A 14,222-nucleotide genomic window follows, 5' to 3' on the forward strand; every position below is an offset into this window, starting at 1 on the left:
AAAAAACGAAAGTGCATTTATAATGTCAGCTCCAATGGTTAAGTCATTTGATTCTCTTAAACTCTTTAATGTTTTTTTTTTTTTTTGCAGTGTGTATTCAGGGATCCTCTTTATTCCGCTTAAGTTTCCTCTGTGGCCCTCTGTAAACAGATCTCCACCCTATCTTTCTAGATCACAAGTGCAAAGTGGCAAGTCTTTTCATTTCCAGCAGTTAAGCATTCTCTGTGTAGTTGGGCCCAAAAGCCCTATCCGATTTCAAAGCTTAAATGCGTATTGTGTGTGTATTGACCTCTAAATGGCTCATTAATGGACCAACAAAGAATGAAAGAGTTTCTTTTTGAAATATAGCAACAGCTTTTTTAATCAACAGTTGTGTCTAATTATTGTGGTGTAATAATATAGTTATACTTTCCCATCTGGTTTTGTTTGGAATAATTCTTGAATAAGACCTAACTTAAGTTTTTAAGTTTGTTTACACAAAGCCTAATTAGCATAATGAGCTCATTTGTATGTCAAACAGTATAACTTTAAAAGATAAGAAATGTTTTATTGTGACAAGAAAAAATTATTACAGACACATTAAACTAAACAGACAATACAAAACATGGAATTCAAAGATACAAACATACACACATGTATGTATATGAGACATTTTAACTGGCATGTCCTCTTAGACTGAAATTGGATTAATTTAATGTTGAATATCTTGTGAAACATCAAGAGAGTGCTGACTGAAATGAACAATGCTCACAGGTTCATTACTAATGACCTCAGTCTCAAATGTTTATATGGCGTGTTCCGTCCAGCCGTCTGTTGACTGTAACCACCAGGTCTGGCTGCTCTGGAAGATTTTGTCCTTTTAAGCCTTTGGTCTCTTAATCACTAAGCTATTTTGGCAACAGCTGTTCTGAGACCTGAATAAATTGAATGCTTCCGTCTGGACTGGGCTTTGAGTCTCTCTTTCTCTCGTGTAGACCCCACTTCTCTCTTTAGCACTTGCTGTTGAGCATTAAGGTTACAGTCTTGGCTTGTAATCATGGGCATAATTTGTTTTAAGCAGGGACCCTGGCTCACTTGTGGCCTAGGGTTTTTATTCTTAAAAATATGGTTTTAAGCAACTTTGTATTTTTGAGTTGCATGACATTGAGTAGATGATTAAAAAAAACAGCTTTACCTACAATAATCACAATAAAAACTTAATTGAATTCAACCAAATAAGTAAATAAATTTGAGGGAGTACATGCAGTTTGAATGATCTTGGCTCTTTAGCTTGTAACCTAAGCTAGCTGACACAGTGATAGATCAAACTCTTAAGTGTCAGATCTAAACATAGTTCTACACAGCCTGTAAGACTGTTGGAAGTAGAGTTGCTGCCGTACCATCCGGCTAATAGTGGATTGCATGATGTACACGCTACACGGTTGATCAGTTAAATATGCAACATGATTAAAAACATCATCATGGAGAGAATTAAAACAATGTCAAAACCTCCAACAAATGCACGTGTAGGTAGTTCACAATCATTCTTATAGCGCATCTCCGCATCAGATATGAGATCTTTTAGTTCGAAGAAATGCCTCTTGTTTGTGAGGTGGCGTGTTTAAAACTTGCTTGATTTGTTGTGCTGTTTGTCAGACATTCAACTCACGCTGAATATGATTGACGACCATTTTCTCTGTATGTGTTGCCTGCACTAATTGTAAAGGGCACTGTTTTTTATCTGCTCTCTGTGGCTTAATCCATTTATGCGTGCCAAGAGCTGGTGCCATTTGCACAGTAATCTTGTGAGTGGGTAGAAACTGGTGCTCAACATGTGGTGTGTGTGTGTGTGTGTGTGAGGGAAACAACCATCATTTATTTTAGAACGGCCTGTCTGTTATCTCTTTTCTGTTTCCTAGTAGTCTGATAGTAGCATTTACAGTTAGTTAGTTGCACTTTGCAGATGTCATTAACTTAAAGGACACAATATTTCAGCGTCAGTTCATGTAGTCTTCATCTTCTGATGGTAGGATTGTGATAATGGCGCCTTTTTTTTTTATCAGCCTAGAACCATTAGGCTAACACTGCTAAACAATGTAATAGATTTATATGAAGTTGCATGCAATGAATTACAGATATAGTCCTATAAGTATTATGATTAAGAAGGTGTTTTGAGTGAACCTGCTGAACTAGCAAACAGACTGAGGTTGTGTTATAATTTGCTTAGTCACTGAGGTAGATTGTGGTTTCAAGCAGCTGAAGTACTGCACTAAACCAATAAACAAGAATAAACTCAACACATGCTATAAGACACTATATGCTTGTTTCACACTTGGCATATAACTTTTATCAAACTAACCATGTCTTATAACTTTTATCAAACTAACCATGTCTTGAACATTGCGCAACTGCGGAATTAGAATAAACGATTTCCAATTATTTGGATCCTAGACTTGTCTAATACGGGTCCTGCTATAAAAATACACTGGTAAATTGAGGCATCAGCTGAATGTGTGGCAGGCAGTTTGATTGAATGCAAAGGCCAAGCTAACAGGTGTCTCTGGGACAAATTTGCTCGCTATGTAGTATCACATATAAGAAATGTGACACAAAATTACCTAATTGATTAACTTCCCATTCTGCTGCATAGAAAGTCTCTATTTAGAGGAAATTTAAGCCGAAAGATTACTTAATCTTCCAGCAGACGACACATCGCTTGCCTCAGCAGTTTTCTTAAACTTTTTCAACATAAAATTGTGTCCCTTCCACATTAATGCTGAAGTGATTTGTGTGTGAAATAACCGAAACTCTCCAGAGAGGTTTTGGACTTTATTTAGTATATCAGACAGGGGGCGAAAACAACGGAAAGTCATAACCGTGCTCACTGAGTCATTTTAATAGTGTCATTCATTTTCTGTGCTGTGACCTATTTCTGTAGGTTTCTGTTAGCTGTACCTTTTTTAGATGCTTTCTGAATATACAATCGATTACCATTTTATTTTAATAAATTACAAAATATACTGACTAATCACATTTATTCCCATGTATTCTGATAAAAAACCCTGCATTCTTTTCCATTGATCATTTCCACATTTCCAGTGTTCTCAGAAGCAGAAGTCTTATAGTCAATAGATAGCTATAGATATAAACAATGTTTACAAATATTTAAGTATTTTGAGAGTGCATAGAGACTGTCAATTACATCATTCTGTAAATTCGCTAAAATGAAGCAATAAGCTCCAAGAAGCTGTGGTTTACAGTGAATTAAAAACAGCTAAGTGACATTGTTAGTCACCACGTGAAGAAGAGGGCCTAAAACCCCCTTAGCTGTTCTAAATTCACTGTAAACCACAGCTTCTCAGACCTGGCAAGGTTTCATAAAATAAACACTCAGACACAAAAATGTAATGGTATTGATAAAAAAATACTATTCTTCCACCAAGCAATAGTTCTTCAGACGTGGAATGTTTGCCAAGGTACACAGTAATACTGAAGTAATGCGGTCACGGGTGTATGTTTGTAGAGTCATTTACAACGGCCTCCAATGTGACTCAACCAATCATAATCAAGGACCGGAATCCATTTATTAACTGTTATTTTGGAACGATTAGGTGATGATTCCCTGGTTGATGGAGATTTCTCTGCATAATCATGGGTAATTTAATTTTTCATCCAGGAATTCCACTGTTAAACACAATTAGTTGAAATAATAGGTATGATAGCTTCGCATGTACCATCGATTCACAACCTCGTAGCTCAAAGAAGGCCTGTTTTTTTAGTGGTTCATAAGTTTATTGTTAAACATTTCCCTATGGAGAAAATGAATGTTTTTTTTTTTTTTTTTGTTGGGGAACCCAACTTTTGCAATCTGTAGTGGTGAATGGGAGAGAAAGAATAAAGAAAATATGCTTTTTACATTTCCATTTGCTTCAACAGCAAAAGAAAAAAAGACAATGATAGAATTTCCACAACTTTCTAAAACAGAAAGGGACTCCCTTAAACCCAGATGTTACAAAAGCCCTGTGATCAAGATGAGCTGTTTCAAAAGGCTTTCTGAGATCAAGATAATTGGTGTGGTGTATGTGGTAAGGTTTTCCTCGAAATCACAAGCACTCTTAGCCAGAGGCATCTCCTTGTTTCTGTTTCTTGCAGAAAGGGATAAATGAACTCAACACGGAGTTGAAAAGTCAAACAATGTGTTCTCTCTCTGCCATTATATAGAAGAGCAAGCACATGACTGTTAAGAAACTGCAGGCGTGGGTTATTCTCTTTGTCAGACTCTTGGATGCGTCAACCACAGTTTTCTTACTTCATTATTTTACAAGGCATTAGAAATGTGCATGTATTTGTTTAATACATAACAAGTACCTCATGATTGTTTTTGTAAAGCTGCAGACCTTGTGAAGGTATGATCAGTATAGTGTTATATTTCCAGCTTCATATGGAATCAATATGATTACTTTGTTTTACTGAGAATATAACAGACTTGCAATAAATCCTGCAAAACTGGTCCTGTTTATATCATATTCAGATGCTTTCGTGGGCCACTGCTGTACGGTTATATTGAGCGAGACGCATTGCAAATTCCATCCCACTCCCAGACACGTAAGCAGCTTTTTTGAGTCAGCTCTGTTTCTCTCTGAATCACATGCCTTTCATAATATATGTGATGAAACCAGAGGCCAAATGGAATGAGTCAAACATTGCTTGACATTAAAGTTTAAAGAGAGAGAAAGAGAGACAGGAAAAGACAGAAAACAAGGTGAAGAGAGAAGGAAAGTGTACAAGTTTATGCTCAATTCCCTCAACAGCCGTCGTCACAGTTACAGCCCTGCTTAACCCCACTGAGATGAGGAGCATGGGAGGCTTTCACAAGCAATCCCATCATCATTAATTGCCACTGTCCCTCGACACTTTCTCTCATGTTTTCCCCTGCCTCTTCTTTTGCTTCCTCGTGCAGCTGGGCAAAAAGCGAAAGTGCAGTCTTTTCCTAATTATGAAATGAATTTGAAATGTTTCAAGTTAATTATTTTGGAAGGATTTAAACATTAACTCATTTCCCACAGATTTTTTTTTAGCCAGTGCCAGCTGTAGGTCTTTCTGACTGAACTTTGAATTCCAGTCTGTGAGACCACAAAGGTTCAGCACAACGTTGCTCATGTGATTGCTCTTCACGCCCCAGTGACCACCATTAGTGGAGGGAGAGAAACATAGGGAAACAGGGAAGGTGTGGCTCAGCGGTTACTGTCATGGAGGCTGGGATTCTTTTGCGGTGACACTAGAAAATTTGGGGAATTGGACTGCTTAGACAGCAGTCTGCATTGGGAGTCCCTAAAAAACCCCAGTTTATTTTTTATTTATTTTTTTGTCTATATTTAGAATGTTTTGTTTGTTTGTTTTGTATTAGAGTTCTATACACTGTAAAAAAAAAAAAAAGATCAACAAGTCATGGCAACTTAAGTTTTTTACTTTACTTTATCTCATCCAAATAAGTTAAGCAAATTCAACTAGATTAGTTAGTTTAATAGCATTTAAGTTTAAATTATTTTTAAAGTGTACTAGATTTATAGTATTAAAAATGCAGAAACTATATACAGTAGGCTATATATATATATATATATATATATAATCTTAAATTGTAGTTTTAAAAAATAACCAAAATGTAGTTTTTGTTTTTTGTTGTAATACACTGTTTCTATATGAGATTAACATAGTACAAAAAAATTATCTGCACTAAAATATTTAAATACTTTAAGAAAATTATCTTAGCATCTATAAAATGATAATAAATTATTAAATACAAATGTTTATTTTATTTTTTTTACAGGAGAATAATAAGACTAAGAACTAAATTGCCTAAGTGCAAGGTTTCGATCAATTTGGTCTTAGCAAAGCAAAAACAAAAGTTTCCTTACCATCATTAAGCATGATAACCACCGATGCTGGGAAATTAGAGGAGAAGTGTTAAAACAAGGAACAGGCGTTTGCAGCTTTTCCGTTTCTTTTCTCACTTTTTTGTGGGTGTTTTTTTTTTTTTTTTTTAGAATGTAGGGAAACCACAGCTTCCGCTGTGTGTATTTAAACATCTGACACTGATGCCTTCATGAGAGGGATTTTTTTTCTGGTTATTCGTGTTCTGTTTATTTTTTCAATATATAGTATTACAAAAGAAATTCTGCTGTATTTCTGAGCTAATCCACAGGTATAATCTAAAGTGTCTATTTCTTGTTTTGCTAATATCCTCATTGGAGATTCCCATGTGAGCTTGCATTTTATTAGTACAGATATCGGATCTATTTGGCCTTTGCTACTGACCATATGATAACACTGAGCACATGTTAAATGCAGAGAAATGTTTGGGAAGTGACCAGGGGCCTCATTTATAAAACTGTGCGTAGGAACCTTACTAAAAGTGTACGTACGCACAAAAGACAAAAATGGCGTACGCAAAAAAAATATTCAGACTTATAAAACCGTGCGTAAGCCAGAACCTGCGCAGAATTCACTTTATAAATCCCAGTCAGCGGAAGATTGTGCGTACATGCGTCTCCACCCGAAATAACCATATGTGGAGCTTACAACGCCTAGTTTTACTATGCAGATCCTCATCTACATATCATTTGCATATGATTATTCATCCACGTGATAACTTAAACGTTATCACGTGGATGATGAATAATCATATGCAAATGATATAAACGGTACAAGAAACATTACATTAATACAAATCAAGTGGTTGTCTATCCTTGCCTTGTTTTTGAATAGCCTATAAATCAAATAGTGTAAAATACATTTCAGAGAAGGTCTTTTCCACTTGCCGAATTGTATTTTTAATTGATTTATATTTTTAATGAAAACAGATAGGCCTTGGGCATTATTTGCACGAAACTATTTTCTCAGACAATCTGGTATTATCATGATAAGCAATTATCTCTGTGGTTAAAACATTAAAGCACGCCACAGAAAAAGTGTTCAAAAACAATTGCATCCACAACAAATATTTCTATTGATTGAATATAAAAAAAATCTTGTAACTTTTCAGTATGATTTCATGTTTAAGTGTTTAAATCCATAATTTGAATAGCATATTTAATCTAAATGTTTATATCAGAAGTAAAACATAGTTTAAATCATTATTTTATTTATTTAAACTGCGTCAGTTTCACTAAACGGCCCAACGCGCTCGCTGGCGCGGACATTTAAGAAGGAATGGATATTTGCTTCAAGTGACAGGCTTGGTGAGTGAAATTATATTTGTATTATCTTTCTGTATTATGTTTCATTTTAATTCTAAATTCTAAAAGTGACCAAAAAGACATTTAACTCCAACTCACCATCGGTGTCGCCAAACTGCTCCGTCTCCAAAATGTGCGTACGCATGGGTCAGAGTTTGCGTTTAGGTGCGCATATTTTCACGTCAAGTTTTTCTTTATAAATCCCACCTTTTGCGCAGGAACTGGCGTACGCATGTTTTCAGCCCCATTTTGTGCGTACGCAAGCTTTATAAATGAGGCCCCAGATCTTGTCAATGGGAACCCAGGAGACAGGGCAGGGATAGCAGTCAGGACTCAGGATACAATTATCAGGCTTTCCAGTTCAGACAGGCCCATCCTAGAGTACAAGGATTTCCTCTATAGGGCCGCACTTCCATAGGCGTCAGTGGGAAACAGGAAGCAAGGAGCCACAGAGTCCTTTTGCTTTCTGTTCTGTATACATTCACTCCTCTTTGTGCTTTTCTCTCTCTCAAATATTTCTCATTATATTTGTACTATATGTTCAAAACTAACTCTAACCATAACAATTCATCCGTCTATATTACACATCTATATTACAATGAAGCGAGCCAGGCATGCAGATTCTCTCTGTCCTGCAAGAGCAGAAAATCAGGCCTGAGCACTGAATGCAAACCAGAAGTTACAGCACGTGTGATTAAAACAGAAGTAAAGATAAAATCAGGTTTTGTCCCCATGCTTGACTGGCATCATAGTCAATGATTGATAAATATTTAGTGGATCCCAAAGGTTACAAGGGGGTTTTCCAGCTTAGAAACTTTCAGTTTCAATAATTGTTTGAAATGTGTCATCCTTTTGATTACAAATGAAACACTAAGCTTAAGTAACAATTTAGAATGTGCATTTGTGTGTTTGTAATTGTGTAAAGGTCTCCTCCTCTATCACAGGATGTCTTTGTAAGTTGTGGCGCTCTGCTCTTGTTTATTTTGGTATCTGGAATGTCTTCCTGTCATGACATTTCAGTGTGATCCTGACGGCCAATCGTGAGCAAAGGAGGGGAAGGATGTTGATTGTGCTTATATCTGTATGTGAGATAGATAAATAAACAGCTCAGATAACCCAGACAAACATTAGATTATCTAATGTACATCCTTATTTCTGGGAGCACATAAAATGTTCCTGACATCAACATGGCGAAGTTGTACACAGTTTTTTTTATCTATTTTTTACATCTCGACAGCCGTTGGTCCCCATTCACTTTCATTAAATGGAGGAGAGCAGCAGGAGTATCAGGCAGATTCATGCCCGATTTACCCCTCCTGACATTCAGAGAAAGAGAAATCGCATCCAGGGCATCGATCAGATGTTCGGCCTAGATTAGCCCCAACAATATCAAACATGTTTGATATTTAGGATTTTAAATCGTGAAAATTATGACTATGATTATGTCAGTAGCCAATGAAAGACAAGTCTACAAGGAGAAGGAAATGAAGGAACTTTTGAAATGGCTTTATCTGAAGATCGAGTGGAGATTTGATCTGTAAACGCCTTACATTACCTGATAATATCGTCCGAACACCGGAACCAACCGATGCCTTGGACGCGATTTTTTTCTCCATATGTCTGGCCTGAAACTAGTCTGAGCTCTGCTTAAGACATTCAACTCATTTTGTGTTCCACAGAGAAAAGAAACTCAAATGGTTGTGGAATGACATCAGGGTGAGCAAATGATGACAGAAATATTATTTTTGGGTGAAGTATTCCTTTTAAAGAGACTCCATGGACACAACTGTCTTTACATTTTTCACATTTATAAATAATTTCTTTATGCAAGTCTGTGCCTGTTGGCTAAGATGCTTGTTGTGATTTATGTTATTTTGCATCACCTCTCAACTCTATTATAGTATTACAGAAGGCTTTTATCATCCTTTCTCTAAATGTAACAGAGGCTCAGCAGTGTCCAAAGACAGCTTGTTAGCTTAGGGTTGTGGCAGCAGGCTACAATGTATCTGTCTCTGATGAAACTCTCTGTAACGCTTCATGGTGGTATTTATAATACTGAAGGTCTTTCTTTCCCGTTCTGTCTTTCTCCATCTCTCTCTCTTTCTAATCTTTCTGTTCTCGGCTCTCTCTGCAACTTTCTTTCTTGCACTCCCTGTCACTCACTGAATGATTCTGCTTTTCCCATTGCAGCTCATCAAAATTGCATGTGTGTGACATCTGAACAGGTTCACACTCTCAGAGACGTACTTTTTACAGTGCAGCACTCCAGCTGGGGGAAAAACAGAGCATGCCTTATATGATGCAATCCAAATATCATCATATCAGTGAGATTAAAATGATTGTGACAGAGACTATCAACAAAACATGAAAGGATCTTTGCCATTAGCAGGGGAAAGATATAGTAAAAACTCTCAATTATTTCACATTTAAAAAATTGTTTGTGAAAACCCATGAGGAAATAGCACACTGTTTTAATGGTGGAAATATGTGTGCTGTGTGGAATTCTGTTTCCAGGATATTGTCTTCCTAGTAATTTCCTCATTTCAACCAGAGTGGTTTCACAATGAGCTGTCAACACACATAAGCAGAGGTGGATGTGAAGGTCTAATATGTTCATAGCAAACGTGGGGCAAATGCCTCGTTCAACTTTTGACCCAGAGCACATTTACCTAAGACTGACCTGCAGCTGACTAAACACCTTTTACAACTATGATTTACCAGTATAATTAGTTTATAGGTGTTATGCATGAGGAGTTCTTAAAGGGATAGTTCACCCAAAAATGATAATTCTGTCATCATTTATCTACTCTCATGTTGTTTCAAAATATATGTTTTTTTCAATGTGGAACACAAAATATTTGTTTGTATTTGTTTTTAAAAAAATATATATATTTCTGTTTAGCTTTAATTTATTTTTATTTCAGTTTTAGTTTTAGTAATTTTAGTTCTTCAACTTCAACTTATTTTATTTAAGTTATTTGCCAAGTCAACATTTTTATGTTTCATTTAATTTTTTAGTCATTTCTAATTTTAGGTTTTCAGTTTTTCATCTAATTATTATTATTATTATTATTACTATTTTATTTTTGGATTATTATTTATTTTATTTTAACATTTTATTTTTTATTTATTTACTTTTTTTTAATGGTTTTAGTTAACTATAACAATGATGGCCTGGAATCTCCAGTCCCCATTAATTCTGTGGAAAACAGAGACCAGGAAATTCTTAAAAACATCTCTGACTGAATAAAGAATAACGACACGATTCCTTTAAAACCACAACAATCACTTGTTCCCATCGGAGTTTTGACTATTTGATTGCAGGTCCGTGTACCGGTCACCATAGTCACCTATCAACCGTGCTTTGTTTTTCCAAGCCTGATGTGTCGACATAGTTCCTGTAGGCAGTGAGAAGGTTGAGCAATCCCAGGGCCATTGCGTAACCCTGCCCTTCTCCCTTTCAGGTGCGATCTCCCTCCCTCTCTCTCTCTCTCTCTCTCTCTCTTTCAGTTCATGCCTGTAAGTCAAGCTCTTCTAGACACGCGAGACATGCGGCTAGCGGAGGTGAGGTAATGCTGTGTACTTACAGTGTCTCCAGCCCCCGGGAGCTGCACAGGGGAGGGGTAAGGCTTGCACAACCAACAGTCTGAGGCTGTTCTTTGGATCTCAGAAGCTTCCGCTCAGGGGAGTCACAGTAATACCTTGACTGTTGACGGAGGGCAATATCTGGCTTAGGCGAATGAGTTGTAATGGTAGTCATAGAATTAGACAATGAAAGAAAAAGACAAAGGAGAAAAAAGTGAAGGAAAGCTTGAGGGTGAGAGACAGATCATTTGTAAATTGTAAATTTTATTGAAAAAGGCCCTATTATCCGGTGAACCGTGCTGGAATGCCCTACTTTCAAATTGCAGTGTGACATTTTAAAAAGCCCAAAAGTACTTGCAAATGACTTGCTGTACAGTATGTCAAACTAAAAAGACCTCCGAGTGCTTTGAGTGAGAAAGTGTGCGTGCATTAAATCTGTCTGATGACACAACTGGCAGATATCACTGTACAATATGTGATCATATGCAATTCCAGGCAATAGCACTGTCTCTCACTGCAATAAAAGCGGGCCCGTCTTTAACCATGCCGTAACGATCTGCAATCACTGTGCAACGATGACCAACAGTGCAATGCTCACCTCTCCGCACTCTCACGTAAATGAGCCAACTTGGATGAATGAAGGAGGGTCAGTCATGTGATAAACGCAACAAGAGGGAGAAAAAGTGCTTTTTAAGTGATTGCATGGGAGTTGCAGGATGTGAGTCAGGTGAGATCGGTGTTGACACTGTTAGCACTGAGCCGCTCTGAAGTTAGATCGGGTGTGTGGCTCTTAACAGCAAAAGTGTAGAGTTGAGAATCAAAGAGCTGATTTCAGAGGTTTGCGGGTAAAAATTCTCAGCAGGATTTCAGTGAGCATGCAAAACAGCAAAGTGTTTTTTGCTTTTGTATAAGGGATGTCTACGGCACAGATTACTATTGGTTAAATTTTCATTTAACGTACTTTCTTCAGTTCATCTACTCCCTGGGAATCAAACCACAGGGTGTTGGACGCCCAAAGGCACATCGATGCATGAGAGCAACGAAGGTTATCTCGTCTGGTCTGAGCCCCTGCTCCTTTAATCACAAATAGTAAAGTGCTCTTTTGGTCATATTGTGGTGCCTCCCGGAAAACAATTTCAACCGAGGGGCACCTCCCCCTTATATATATATATATATATATATATAAGGGGGAGGTGCCCCTCGGTTGAAATTGTATAATATATATATATATATATATATATATATATATATATATATATATATATATATATATACACACACTTATGACTTCTTGAAATCTCACCAGGTTTTAGAAGAGAACAATTGTTTACTTGCTTGCTTTTGTGGGAAAGTGAAGCAATACCAGGAGATAATTTAGACAGTGATTCACACAGCACAAGGTACATAGGAAGTGCACCTCGGGCTAAAGTGGAAATCTCTTTCTGTTTTTCACGGCCCTTTTCAGTCGCTCCTGTGGTTGTCAGTAAAAGGAAGTATAAAGAAACATTCAGGGTTTCCCTTCTTCTCATGAACAAAGCCTGAACAAGCTTTTTTTGTGTGTCTGAGAGAGAAGCAGTCTTCACAGTGATTGGTATTCCCCTATCAAGACTGACATGTCTAAATCTGGCTGGCTTAGTTTTAGTGGTTACATTCACTGGAAAAAGTTGCATAGGAGTTTTATGTGGGCTGCTGTTTAAACCTGTCAGAAAACATTAGTCATTCCATGAATCGCAGTGTCATAATAGTGGATGAATAATCATACCTTTGGGTTCCTCTTTGGCTTTTTGAGGACCCTATTGACCTCCTTAGCAATTTGTGGCTATTTTATTGACTTTTATTTCCTGGATAATCTCTAAAATTACTCTTTAACTGCAACTTAGTTGATTCTTTTGGCTCAGGGTTTGCATTCATAAGCGAGCGAGTGAAAATTCAAATCACAGATGCTGTATGCAACAGTCTCATGCTTTGATTTATTGCCTTGTTTTGTTTCTAAGATTGTACTTTCCTTCCTGAAGATGGCAGCTTGCGATTTGTGCAGAATTGCCCAAATGAGTGAGTCATTCTTGAAGCATTCATAGACCTGGCTGTCGCTCTTTGAACAATCTGTGGAGCACTAAAGGCTTCGAAATGTCATATTAGTGTAGAATGTAGCACTGCTGTGTTCGCCAACACACTCTTGCTTTCAGTTGAGACAGTACACTCACAGTACACACACACACACCGCCCATAGGGCTTTTTCTGTCACAAGGTGAATGCGCACACAAACACGCAAACACTCATAGACTGCCTCTGCATGTGACTCAAGTTGAAACTGACATAGGAAAGACTTTGTGTAGAGATACAGATTAAATCAGTATACATATCGTTTGATTCCATGCAGGGAAATACATCTTCTGATGCAGTTTTTTTTTTTTTTATAAGAGACTTGTTTGACCTTGTTTATGGTGATTTCCCTTGACTCAGATTAGATTAGGCATAACTTACATTATTGAAAAATAGTTTAAATAGCATTATATTCATCTTAATGCATTATTATGCTATTAGTTTGAGTGCTGATATCTAAAGGCTATTGCTAACTTAATAAAAGGACAATAATTTTGATATGTACCACTTCTTTTTTTCAGTAGCTCAACACAGGAAGAAAACTGTCTTTAAATGGAGAACGGGCTATACATAAGAACCTGTCTTGGTCCTGCGTCTAAATATGTCATGTTGTGTCATGCTAGCTAGCTCAGTTCTGAGAGGCTGAGTTTCTACAAGGAAGTCTATAGTTACAAAAACAGGCGAATACACTAAAAAGTCCCTGCAAGTGGATTCTTGTGTGTGATATTGTGACTGTAGGGTCCTTGTGAATGGGTTTTAGAGAGCACTTGAAATCATTCTATCACCTAATCATTTTTCCCAAAGGCTAATTTGTCAATAAAGCACTGGTCTGCTTCCAGGAAGGATTATTTTCCTCACAGTGACCTTGAAGAGCCTCCAGTAAATGCACTGATGTCTCATTGACTGCTGGGCCCATTGAGGATAATGGATCTTTATGGATGTCTGTCCATTTAGGGGATTAAATTTCCTGTGCGGACATGACCAGTGTAATAGTATGCTTTGCGAGGAGGATGGAAAAGGGATATAGCATATCGGCTTTTTCCAAGCGCACACTACAACACTGAAGCTTGTTGCCCTGTGTACATTTAAAGACAAGTTTGTTAGATCATGTTGTGGATCAGTTAGTTAGATACGATCCTTAACTTTGTTCTCACACAAACACGTGCATTAAAGGAGAACTTGGTAACTTTTTTAACTTAATAAAACTGTCTAGAAATCATTTGGATGGTTAAACAACCTGTTCTGGTGATATTGGTGACTTTCCCCGCTCCCCCCAGCGTTCCCAGGCGGAAAACCAACCTTGCAACTTGGGCACTACCG

The sequence above is a fragment of the Scardinius erythrophthalmus genome (genome assembly GCF_964197995.2).
Source record: "Scardinius erythrophthalmus genome assembly, chromosome: 25".
Lineage (NCBI taxonomy): Eukaryota > Metazoa > Chordata > Actinopteri > Cypriniformes > Leuciscidae > Scardinius > Scardinius erythrophthalmus.